Source organism: Lissotriton vulgaris, unplaced genomic scaffold (assembly GCF_964263255.1).
Source record: "Lissotriton vulgaris unplaced genomic scaffold, aLisVul1.2 SCAFFOLD_334, whole genome shotgun sequence".
Lineage (NCBI taxonomy): Eukaryota > Metazoa > Chordata > Amphibia > Caudata > Salamandridae > Lissotriton > Lissotriton vulgaris.
In genome coordinates, this window is record NW_028244801.1 from 663,072 (window position 1) to 675,136 (window position 12,065).

Genomic DNA, 12,065 nt, shown 5'->3' on the forward strand with positions numbered 1-12,065 from the left:
CGGCCTTATCTCAGCACGGGGCATAGAACCACTTTGCTATCTTAACACCAACAAGCCTGGCACTCTTTTCCGGAGGTCTCTCACCCGACCTCTCATCCTGGCTGGCACAGTCCATCGATCTTATAAGGAACTCCACCTTTCAAAAATCGCAGGCTTTGCAGCACCAGCCCCTCGCACACCCCCTTGGCACAGAGACATCTGCGGGCACCATGCCTTCCCCAGAGTGGCAGAAACCCGCATGGGTATCCTAGACTTAGCCCAGGGGACACAGTTCCTTGTGAGCGACTATTTAGGCCGCCACGTCCAAAGGGTAGTATGTTAATCCCCGACCCCCACTGGACCCCCCCCCCCAAAAAAAAAACTATTTTCAGTCTGGTACACACCACTGTATGTTAAGAGTTTCCTACCACATTCCCGCCGCTCTTATCCCCAACCTGGTACCACTTTAGGGGATATTCTAATACACAGTTTCCTGTGTGGGCATCTTGTCTCCGTCACCCCATCAGTGTGTGAAGATTCCTAGGGGAAATTTCCACACACTATCCCGGACGAGCACAAACGTCTATGGATTTTAAGGATTTATTACCCATAACCTGGCACAAACTTAAGGGGGTATCCTGGAATCCTGCCCCTCCTTGGCAGTCAGCACCAGCCATGGTTAGAACACACTATGTTGTCACTTCCAGTTTACGAAGTACAGAGCGGAGAGGGCATCTGCCGGCCCTGCACCTGGCACTGGAACATGGCACAGGCCTATGGGGGGGAGGTATATAGACCTCCCCCCTTTCCTGGCCCACTGTACAGCCACGCACTCAGTCTGGAGCATAACTTTGTGGGTCTGTTGTTTCTATCCTCGTGGGCATCCCCTCCCGGTCTAGCACAGACTCTATGCGTCTCCTGTCTGGGCTGGTCATCTCTTCCTGGCACACCGTCCTGTGGATTATCTTTGGGCACCCTGAGCCCCCTGCAACTGCCTGCGTGCCACAGGAACAGCTCACCCATCTTGCCGGAGTATCCCAACCGCCTGCCACAGGGCACAGACCTGGCACGTACCCTTAAAACTTGCGAGTACGGTGGTCCCTGCCCGGCACACCCCCTTGTGGGCATTCAGCCTCCCTCCCAGACTGCCACAGACCCTTGTGGGTATCTATCCAGCCCTCTCACTCTACATGGCACACACACACTCCTGAGGAAACCCCAGCAAGCCTGGCAGATATTTTTGCCGGGCATTCATGCCTCACCTTCCCTGCATGACTGTTGCAAACACGGCTGCCCTGGTCCACTCCATGCTCGGCACAGGGCAGAACCACAGACTTGGCACAAACTCTTTATCTTTGTGGGCATGCGGGTCCCAGCCTGGCACGGGCCCTCGTGGGCATCCCGGCTCGCCTCCCTGTCTGGTAAGTACCCCAGTTGATAGCCTTTCCCTCCACCCCCAAACTGGCACCCACCCCCAGGAGTACCCTTACTCCCCATGCACGCCGGGTGCTAGACACTCTGGTTGGCACCCTGCTCTGCCCTCCTCCCCTTCTTCAAGACTATCCAAGTCCCCCGTCTGCAGTCCCGGGACAGGCCCGGAAGCCGCGAGGTCGCCTACCTGCCGGCCTCCGCCATGAAGGTGCGCCGAGGGCGGCCGGTTTCCGCACTGGGAGCCGAGGCTCGCTCTGTTCCTCCGGGCCTCGCGTTGCCGGCTGAGCCCGGCCGCCTCCCCGCCTCTCCGCGGCGGCAGCAGGAAGTGATTCCAACTCACATGGACTTTCTCTGACCTACCCACCGTGCCGCAGCCGGGAGCAGCGAGGCTCGGCCCTGCCCATCCCACGGGCCTCCTCCGGGGGCACGCGCACGGGCGCCCGGGGGCCGGCCCCCCGGGGACATCCGATACAGCGGGGCCGCCCAGACGCCGCGCTCAGGCGCAGCGGCGGCAGGCGGGGGCACACTTTCTTCCCAAGCACTGCTACTTTCTAGTAATTAGCAATTATATAAGTATCACAAAATAACGACAGCTCCTGCGACTCCACCCTCCGCTGACCTACTTCTTGCGCACGGTAATACTGTCTGCAATTTAAAGAGTTGCACTTTTAACCCGCATTTACCAGAGTTTTCACTTTACCGACTACTTACAGTGGGCCAATTAATCAGGTAATATCGTAAAAAAATGCATAATGTTAAACGTCGCACAATTTACGGTTCACGCACCGCTAGTGCGTCCCATTTTTTTTAGTTTCGGGAAAGGTGTCTCAGGCAGACAATAGTTATTTGCAGAGGATTGCCGTCTATCCCAAAGAAAAATACTGCCCATTTTTTTACGTTTAAAGGTGAAAAAGACTCAGACATATTACTTAAATGTAACTTTAAACAAAATCATCTGTAATAATTTTTAAAACGGTCTGCCTTTGTTTACTTTAACTATATGAGTCAGGGCTATGAGTCAGCGATCATTAATTTAGGACCAGTCTAGAACACATTTTATAGTCATCATCATCATCATCATGTTTCCTTTATTTCGGTTCTGTAGAACCATTAAAGTTACAATGTAAAATACATTTAAAAAAAGAAATACAATAAAAACATGCAAATTCATTTTGAAATAATTATCTTGGGCAATACAGACTCGTTTTGGCAATAGCAGTCCAACAATACAAATCACATCATGTTTTAAAATCATTAAAGTTAAGATAAAAATGAGTAAAAAAAGAGCATCCTATAAGTAAAAAATTTTACAAAGAAGTGAAGTAAAAATCAAATGACGAAATTTAAGTGAGACATCAATGAAGAAAAAGATTCGGATCCTATCATGGATACATTGAGCTACACAGGGTTATAAGTGTGCAAAAGGTAATCTGACTGAGAGAGAAACTTGTTTATTTAGACCATAGTCTTTTAAACAATACAAACAAAATGCAAACAGAATCGGACAAAGTACGAGCAGACAAAATATTCCTACGTCATAAATAGTTAAAAATCATATTTGTTAAAAAGAAAAAAGAGAAGGTTAAAAGAGGGTAACACCTCCTGATACACAATTCTTTAAACCCAAATTTTACCAAAGTTTTCACATATCTGGAAGAATAAAAAGACAGATTTAAACTTTATAAAAGGCTTAAAAGAACTTAAAATCCTCGATATCTCCCTTCCAAAATCTTTTACGGCCTTCAGGAATTTTCCCAATGCAATTGCAATTTCTAGCGAATGTATATCTGTTAGTAAGCATATCGCATGGGCACGTGTAAATGTCTTATGTGATAGGAATATAGGACGTAAAAACAATTTCCTTAAATCCTGTACAAATGTGCAATCAAGCAAAATGTGCAACATATCGTTTCTTATACCACGCCCACACTTACAATTACCTTCTGGGCCAATCAGTACAGATTTTAATTTCCCGTCTATCTTCCAGGGGTTGATCCCAACCCGGGTCCTTAATATTTCATGTCGTAACCCTTGGTTAGGCAATATTTCCAGATAAGGGAACCAGCCTTCATTTACCCATGAGATCTTTAACCACTGGACCGACTTTTTCTCCTGCATGTAATTCAGGTCCTGTGCCCTTGAGAGCGACTGGCCTTGTTCCCTAAGTGCTTTCTTTGTAAAGTCGCCTATCAGGGCGTTATGGATAGATCTCAATTTAAGACGCCCTGATACTTTCTGGAGAGTCTTTCTCACCTCCTTTGCCCAGCCAAGATTGCTTGTCTGGATTTCCTCTACACACCATTGTGAGACCTTAGGTGTCACTCCTGGGTCTTGGCGCTTCCAGAATCTTGCTAGGGCCATTTGAGATTGTACACTCCAAGAAATCAGCCCTAGTTCCATTCTAATTGCTTGAACCATTGTACAATTAGGTAAAGACAATAACATTTTTAAAATTGTTCCCTCTTCCTGATCCCACGTCTGTTTACCGCTCAAGTATAACACTTCTGCCCCATACAATACTTGGGGGGGGGATCATTGGTTTATGTGTCATGTCTCCATATTCTTTATTAAACTTTTTTAGCCCACAAGTGGATGAGAATGCTTTTGCCTTTTGAGCCTCCAAATGGGTGCGCCATTTTAGTGCACTGTCAAACCAGAGGCCTAAATATCTATATTCCTTAACTGTCTCTAGTTTGTCATCACCCAAAAACCAATTGAAATTCTTCTTACTCTTCCCAAAACATAAAACCTTAGTTTTTTCCCTATTTACAGACAGTATTTTCCTATCACAATAGTGTTTAAAAGCGGTTAATTTCCTTTGAAGTCCTATTTCAGTTTGATCCATGATCACTAAGTCATCAGCATAAAGAAGGCAAGGAACTTTATGGCCATTCATTTTTGGACTTGCACTTCTTTCTACTTCAAGTGCAGCGGGGAGATCTGCCAAAAAGATTGAAAATAACAGGGGTGCCAAGACGCACCCCTGTCTAAGTCCGTTCCCTACTAGTATCTTGTGAGTTAGTGCCCCCTGCATATCTCTAATTACCTGGGCCCAGTTTCCACTGTGAAGCTCTTTTAGGATCATCAACAAGCCAACCGGTAATCCATACTTTGACATATCTTCCCAAAGTTTATTTCGATCCACAGAGTCGAACGCTGCCCTAAAATCGACAAAACAACAATGTAGCTTCCATTTTGTTCTATCGATTTCCAGGCCAGGGCCCATAGGGCGAAGCAGTGATCTATTGTAGAGTGGCCTTCTTTAAAACCACCTTGTTCCACTGGGATAATTGCTCTCTCTTCTGCCCAAATCTTTATCCTACCCAATATTATCTTAGCAAAAATGTTCTCTCCAATATCGAGTAGATTAATTAATCTATAGTTCTTTGGTGCATTAACGTCCCCTTTTTTATGGATCGGCCTAATTATCGCACCCTTCCAAGTACTAGGTATTATTCCTGATTTTAGAATTACTGAAAACATGTTAGAGAAAAATTCCGCCCACCATGGTGTTCGAGACTAAATTGTCAGTGTCAGGTTTCTCTGAGTCGAGTAAGACAAACAGCTCATGATGGTGCTTGACCAGGTCAGCGGTCAAGCACCATCATGAGCTGTTTGTCTTACTCGACTCAGAGAAACCTGACATACTGCTCCTGACCGAAACCTGGTATTGCAATTCTTCCCTTCCTGTTCTCTTGGCCACCCTACCCCCCTCCTATGTGGCCCTGCGGGCCGACCGACCGACAGGCAAGGCTGGTGGCGGGGTCGCCTTAATCGCTCGGTCGGAGCTGAATTTCCAACCACTCCCTTTTTCCCCTATTCCCCCTGCTGACTTCTTGGCAGTCCGCTCTCTTTCATTTCCCCCCCCCATCACTTGCCTCCTTATGTACCGCCCTCCTCAACCCTCGCCTTTATTTCTGCCGGCATTTCAAGACCTGCTAGCCAACCTGGTGGTCAACTACGCCTCGGTCTTGGTGCTAGGGGACTTCAATTACTGGCCCTCAGATCCTCATGAGTGCTCAGTCTCTAAAGAATTTACCGATTTCCTTTCATCCCTCAATTTCGTGTCACACATATCCGTCCCCACTCACTCCCATGGACACACACTGGACCAGGTCTGGTCCCTTAACCTCCCTGTGGCCTCGGCTGCTGTCTCGCCGTGCCCATGGTCCGACCATTCCCTCATTTCCTTCCTCATTCTCCGAAACCTGATGCCCAAAACTCCGCATGCCAAAAACACCTGGGCGCGGAACTGGAACAGAGTGGACTATCCCTCCTTGACCTCCTCACTCCGCAACTCCTCTCCCATTCTCACTGGTTTACCATCTGCCTCTCAAGCCAAGGCCATTAACACCTGGCTGGCTGAAGGCTGCGACTCAGTGGCGCCCTTACGCCGCATCTCCATCCGCCGACCTAAGGACTCCAATAGATGGTTCAATGACCACCTAAAAGATCTTAAACTGAGCGCCCGACGGGCGGAGAGGCAATGGAGGAAAAATTACAGTCCCTTATCAAAAACCCACTTCCTATCAGCACTAGCTAAATATAAAACAGCAATCCTGGATGCAAAAACTTCCTACTTCTCTTCAAAAATAATCTCTGCAGAAAACAAATCCAGGGAAATTTTCGGCATAGTGAATGACCTGGCATTCTCAGACCGCACCTCGTCCCAAATCCCCCCTTCCCAGCCTCTCTGCGATCAACTCAATACCTATTTCGTAGAGAAAATTGCTACTATCAAGACCAACATCCCACCACCCTCCTCTGCCTTCATCGATCCCGCCCCTCCTCCCGTCCTATGCCTTTTTACCTCCATCCCTCCCCTCACTCATGATTCTCTATTGGAGATACTCCCCAAAGTGAAGTCAGGGTCCCCTGCGGACGTCTGCCCGGCACGAGTCCTGCAGCAAATTTACTCCAGCTGCCCTGACCCCCCCATCGCCTTCCTCAACAGTTCCCTGGCACAGGGCGCTGAGCCTTCTGTGCTAAAGGCAGCTACAATAGTGCCCATTCTGAAAAAACCTGGCGCGGACCCCTCCATCTCGGCCAACTACCGCCCCATCTCCCTGCTACCCTTCTTGGGCAAGGTGATGGAACGCCATGTCACCGCGGCACTCAGCGCTCATGTTGAGGCAAACGGAGGACTGGCATCCCGCCAAGCCGGGTTCCGCCCCAGGCATTCAACCGAATCAGTCGTGGTTGCGGTCTTAGACAATCTCAGAAAGGGTATGGACGATAACAAACGCCAGGCACTGGTCCTCCTTGATCTCTCCGCCGCCTTTGACACGGTGGACCATACCATCCTACTTACCCGTGTCAAGGCGGCTGGTATCGGGGGATCAGCACTGGTCTGGCTCTCCTCCTTTCTGAGGGACCGCACCCAGGCGGTTCGGCTAGGCGACTTCACGGCCACTCCTCTTCCTGTCACCTGCGGGGTTCCCCAGGGTTCCTCTCTTTCCCCTTTGCTCTTCAATCTCTATATCTTTCCTCTCATTTTCGCACTCCAGCAGCTGGAGGTCACCGTTTATAATTACGCGGACGACCTCCAGCTCATCTTTGATCTGTCCCCCTCTTCTCTTTCTGTTTCCAACTTCCAGTCTACTATGACATTCATCAGGGACTGGATGAACCACAACCATCTTAAACTGAACCCGGGTAAGACCGAGCTGGTTCTCACGGGTGGTTCATCCAGCCCCTGGAACTCTCTCTTTTGGCCCCCCTCTCTTGGTCCCTCTCCTACCCCCTCCACCTCGGTCAAAACACTCGGTGTTAAAATCAACAGCCAGCTCACTCTTCATTCACAAATTAGCTCCGTGGTATCCTCTTGTTTCCTCACTCTCCGCACTATCCGCACTATTTCCCGTTTCTTTTCCCCCCAGGCACTTAAGATCATCATGGCCGCATTAGTGATATCGCGATTGGACTACGCAAACGCTCTCTACCATGGTATCCCCGCGTACAGCTTGCGTAAGCTCCAGATTATTCAAAACCAGGCAGCCCGACTGGTATATGGCCTTCCTCGTTATCACCATTCCACCCCCCTCCTCAGGGAGCTTCACTGGCTCCCTGTAAAAGAGCGCTCTCTTTTTAAGATCGGCTGTATGGCCTTCCAGGCCCGCCAGGGCACCGCCCCCGCTTTTATTTCCTCATTAATCCACCCGTATGTACCTGCAAGAGATCTTCGGTCTTCTTCCAAGTCCCTTCTTCAGACCCCTCGCTTCACACGTAAAAAGTGGGGCGGGGCCAGCTTTTCCACCCTGGCTCCTACTTTTTGGAACTCACTTCCCGACCACCTCCGTTCTGCCACTCAGTACCTCTCCTTCCGTAGAGACCTGAAGACGTTTCTCTTCGACCAGGCCTTCCCTTCTTAAACTCCCCTAAAACACCCCCACTTCCTCTCTTCTGGTCTCTCTCCCTCAGTTGCCAATCCCCCCAGCGCCAAGAAACCGCAAGGTGTACGCTGCGCTTTAGAAATATTTTAAATTAGAAATTAGAAATTAGTGCTGGCAGGTTGTCTGGACCAGCGGCTCTTGTTAAGTTAAGGGTCTTTATCGTATTCAGTACATTTTCTACTGAGAAGTCAGGTTTTAGATCGTCTACTAGACCTCTCCAGTTCCCCTGTAGTTCCTCTTCAATTTCTCTCCCCGCTGGGTATAGTTCTTTCAGGTAAACCTCCCAAGCACCCTCTTCTACCACACAGATCATTGAAGCGGCTGAGGCCTCTGATACTGAACGGACTAGTTTCTAGAACTGCCGTATGTTCTTGGATTCTATTGCCTCCAGCAGTTTCCCCCAACAGGTATCCTTATGGGCTCTTCTTGTACTATTAAGAAGCATTATATAATCTTTCTTTAATTTGGCGAGGCTTTCTGCTCTAGCCTTATCATATTTTTTATGCAGACTGCGTTGTTCCCTCCTTATTTCTCTTTTCTTATTTAGACATTCCGTATTAAACCAATTGCCTTTCTTAACCTGTGTGATTTGACTGCTCTTGCTGGCCTTTACGTCTGTTCTAAGTTTAACCTTAATGCTTTGTACCACTTGATTTATCTTATCAACATACCAGGCCAAGTCTAAACCAGCTGCACATCCTAGGGGTATCTTTTGTTGGAGCCTGGTTATCTTTTCTATATATTCTTCAGTTAGCCGTGTTGAGATTCGCCTAGGATAATCCATCTGTTGTATAATTACCTTCTCGGTGACAGGTTCGTTAGGATAGGCCAGCACCAATTCTAAGGTGTTGTGGTCGCTATCTTCTGTATGGTTGACCCTGAACCCCTTTATTAAATTGAATTTCCATGCTGGCATGAACACATAATCTATGGGGCAATATTGTGACCCTTGTTTAAAAGTTTTCTTAGCCAGGCGGTCTTGTGGGAACCTACCATTCAAACAGAAAAGGCTCTTGGTCGCTAGATAGTTCCTCAAGTTTACATCATTCAAAGAGCACAAACTTTCGGGGAACTTTGCTTCCATTATATAGTTTGATTCTAAAATTTCAAGATACATGAGATCAAGCCGCTTCTGACTGTTTTGGAAATGCTTTCGACCTAATATACCATACTGCTGACAGATATCTAAATTTTACATAAAATGCAGGTGCAGCAGGGTTAATAACCATATTCAAGTATTGCTCATACTCTGGTAGACACTTAAACAACAAGCAGGAGTCTACCCGGGGATGTAACAGAAAGTTTGGCTCCTAGGACAGAGTTCCAAAAGGACGTATTCAGCTTGTCCCGAGCACCTTGGTGTAATGAGGAAGGCTGCAGTCAAACACCTTCCAGGCCAAGTTTTTATATGTAAACTGCACAAATGCCGAGGCACATAAAAGAATAGTCCATGTCTGTGAGATAGGCCTTAGTCACCAAAATGTGAAAAAGGGAGTCCATAAAACAATCTTTGTTTTTCCTCCGTATATCCTTTATTTCATGTCAACAATATTTTCATAACATCCAAGACAGGCAGCCGACACGTGTTTCGTCTGAAAGGACTTTCTCAAGGCTCGACCGAATAGTAAAATGATTCGTACTCAAAAATCAATTAACGTGCAAATAATCACACCCGTAGTAGACGTATAGAGCCTGTAGCAATGGGAACCAGTTGTATCCGCTGCCGCTCCTCCGTGTTAACAGCCAGGCCGTGATAAGCCTGTGGCGGTGACAAGTCAGACCGTGTACAATCTCGATGGCAAGTTTTTATATGTACAAGCCAGTGAATCTTCCCAACACGATCATCTAATATGACTCTGACACAATCCCTGTAGGGTCCTAAATCCTCGCTGGTCGCGAGCCTAATCCAATATTGGACAGGCCACAGCATAGCAATGTCGGAAATTGATCTTAAGTTTAGGTTGAGTCTAATTGGAAGAATTGGCTCACTGGTATGAGTCACTCTCAAGAGGGTCTTTATAAAGGCATTTTCAGATTTTCAAGGGTACTAATGTTATAGTACCCCCATAAGTCTGCCCCATACATGGCTTGAATCTTGTATATCTCTAACGGGGGGAGATGGCATAAGCGGACAACCTATTGGCAAATCGTATGATAGAACATGCTTTTTGTTTTAGAGTCATAACACTTTTCCCTATCTCAGCTACCCATCTATGGGAATGTTCCAATCTTGTGGCCAAATAGTCAAATGCATGTACCCTATCCAAACACCCCCACCCAAGATACCTTACTCTCAGTTCTTTTTCTCCAGGCACCTCGACCATTTACTTTGTTTTGTTACAGTTAATTTCCAGGCCATGTTCTCAACAAAAAGTATTGAAGTTGTCCAAGAGAATAGATAGACCACAGGGAATATTTGATAATAACAGAGTGTCATCTACAAAAAGAAGACACAGCATTTTATAATCCTTCACCTTTGGGGAGCCATTTTCGCAATTTAAAAGACAGGGGATACAGCCATTTAATTACAAAAGAAAAGGTGTCAGGGCCATAATGCACCCTTGTCTTACTGCTATCCTGATTGGAATATTTTCCGTCAGCTCCCCTGCAGGGCCCTACCTAGCCCTCACAAAAGTTTCCATATATAAAGCCTGTATTAGGGACAATAGTTCCCCTGGGACCCCGATCTTATGCAAAACCTCCCAAAGTTTTGCCCTCCGGACAAGATTTAACACAGTTCGAAGGTCCACGAAAGCGGCATATACGAATACTATATTCCACTTGAGAGACCGGAACCTCACAATACGATCAGTAGTATTATTGTTGGATCTGAATCCCTCCTGCAAGTGGGATAACACTTTAGCTTGGGAAATCCAGTCCCATAGTCTGGATAAAACTAGCATAATATAGACTTTTTTGAGTGTTATCAGAATTATTGGTCTTTAAGTTACCAGTGTAGATTTGTCACCCTTTTTATGAATGGGAATGATTTCCGTTCCTTTCCAATAATTCAGGATTGGGGCTCCAGTCATCCATGCATTAGATAGGCAGTTAATATAGGGACCCCAAATCTGAAGTTCACAATGAAATAAATCTGCAGGGATTCTGTCCAAGCCAGGGTCTTTTGCCATATTTCTCAGCCTGGATTGCACCTCAGGTTTCTTTTGGAGTAAATGGCTTAACCTCTTCTCCAGCTGAATCTATAGTGCAGGCTGGCAGAGTCTCTGATGACCCATGGCCAAAATTTGCCTCCCCATAAAGTGTAAAGAAATGGTTCACCCACACTTCTGGGGAAATGTGGCAATCTGGGCGAGTTAGGTTTATACGACCATTACGTGTAACCAGATACCAAAAACGCTTATTGTCTCTTTAACCTAACCGCTTCTAATAAGTTATCCCAAATACCAGCCTCCCACAGTGCCTTACTGTTTTTAATAGCCCTAGTGTACTCCCTTCTAAATTCAGTAATCAGTGTTCTTAGATTACTCTTTAGGGCGTTCACCAAGGCCTTCTTAGCAATTTAGCATGGTTTATTGAAGCACTCATCACTCTTGGTCTCTGAGGTCCCCCTCCACTTTTGCAGTCCTTCACAAACAAGTTGGCAATTTTTAGAAAGAGATTTTTTTGGACAATACATTTTATTGAGATTTTACAACCAACTGGGTGGTTCCCCGGCAAATAACCTTCATGCACGTCACGGATTACAGATAGAAAAGCTGCTGATGAGGGTAGCATTTGAGGAGCAAAACCGCAGTTAAACCAACAACCCCTACCTCCCGCCACCCCTCTCCCTTGCACCGCATTTCTCACTAAGAACATTATACAGGCATATAAACATATAAGCATATCTCCACGTTGGCCAATCCACGTCTGGAATGGAGGATTCATTAAATTGTAAGTCTGTCTATTGGGTCGGAATCTGCAGACAGTGATAAGAGGGAAAGGTCAATGCCCTGATAGGTGGCCCATGCTTTCCAGATCTTCCCATGCTTCTGCGGGCAACCTCGGGCTTTAAACACCACCACTTCGGCTGACATGCATTTATCTAAAGCGGATTTCCAGGTCGCCACACCCGGGGGGGAGAAGAGGACTTTCACTGTTGAGCTATGTCCCGCTTGGCCAAAGTAAGTCCTAGAAATAACAAATGCCATTTGTATATGTTTCCCCCAATATCGTCCATACTGTGGAGAAGAGTTAGTCGAGGGTCTGTAGGGAGGTCCCATCCCAGCACTCGCCCCAGGCAGGACAACACTCGGGACCAGA

At 46.9% G+C, this 12,065-nt stretch overlaps 1 protein-coding gene across 3 annotated transcripts in view; it reads right to left on the bottom strand.

Annotated features, from left to right (window-relative positions):
• Positions 1-1,763, bottom strand: part of LOC147666724 (nucleus accumbens-associated protein 2-like) — a 418,781-nt gene extending 417,018 nt beyond the window's left edge. The window contains exon 1 of one of the 3 annotated variants that reach the window (XM_086948923.1): positions 1,598-1,763. The gene's annotated coding sequence lies outside the window, so the exon portion shown is untranslated. The remainder of the gene's footprint in view (positions 1-1,597) is intronic. The other 2 variants (XM_086948925.1, XM_086948926.1) reach the window with 2 other exon arrangements.
• Positions 1,764-12,065: the final 10,302 nt, after the last annotated feature.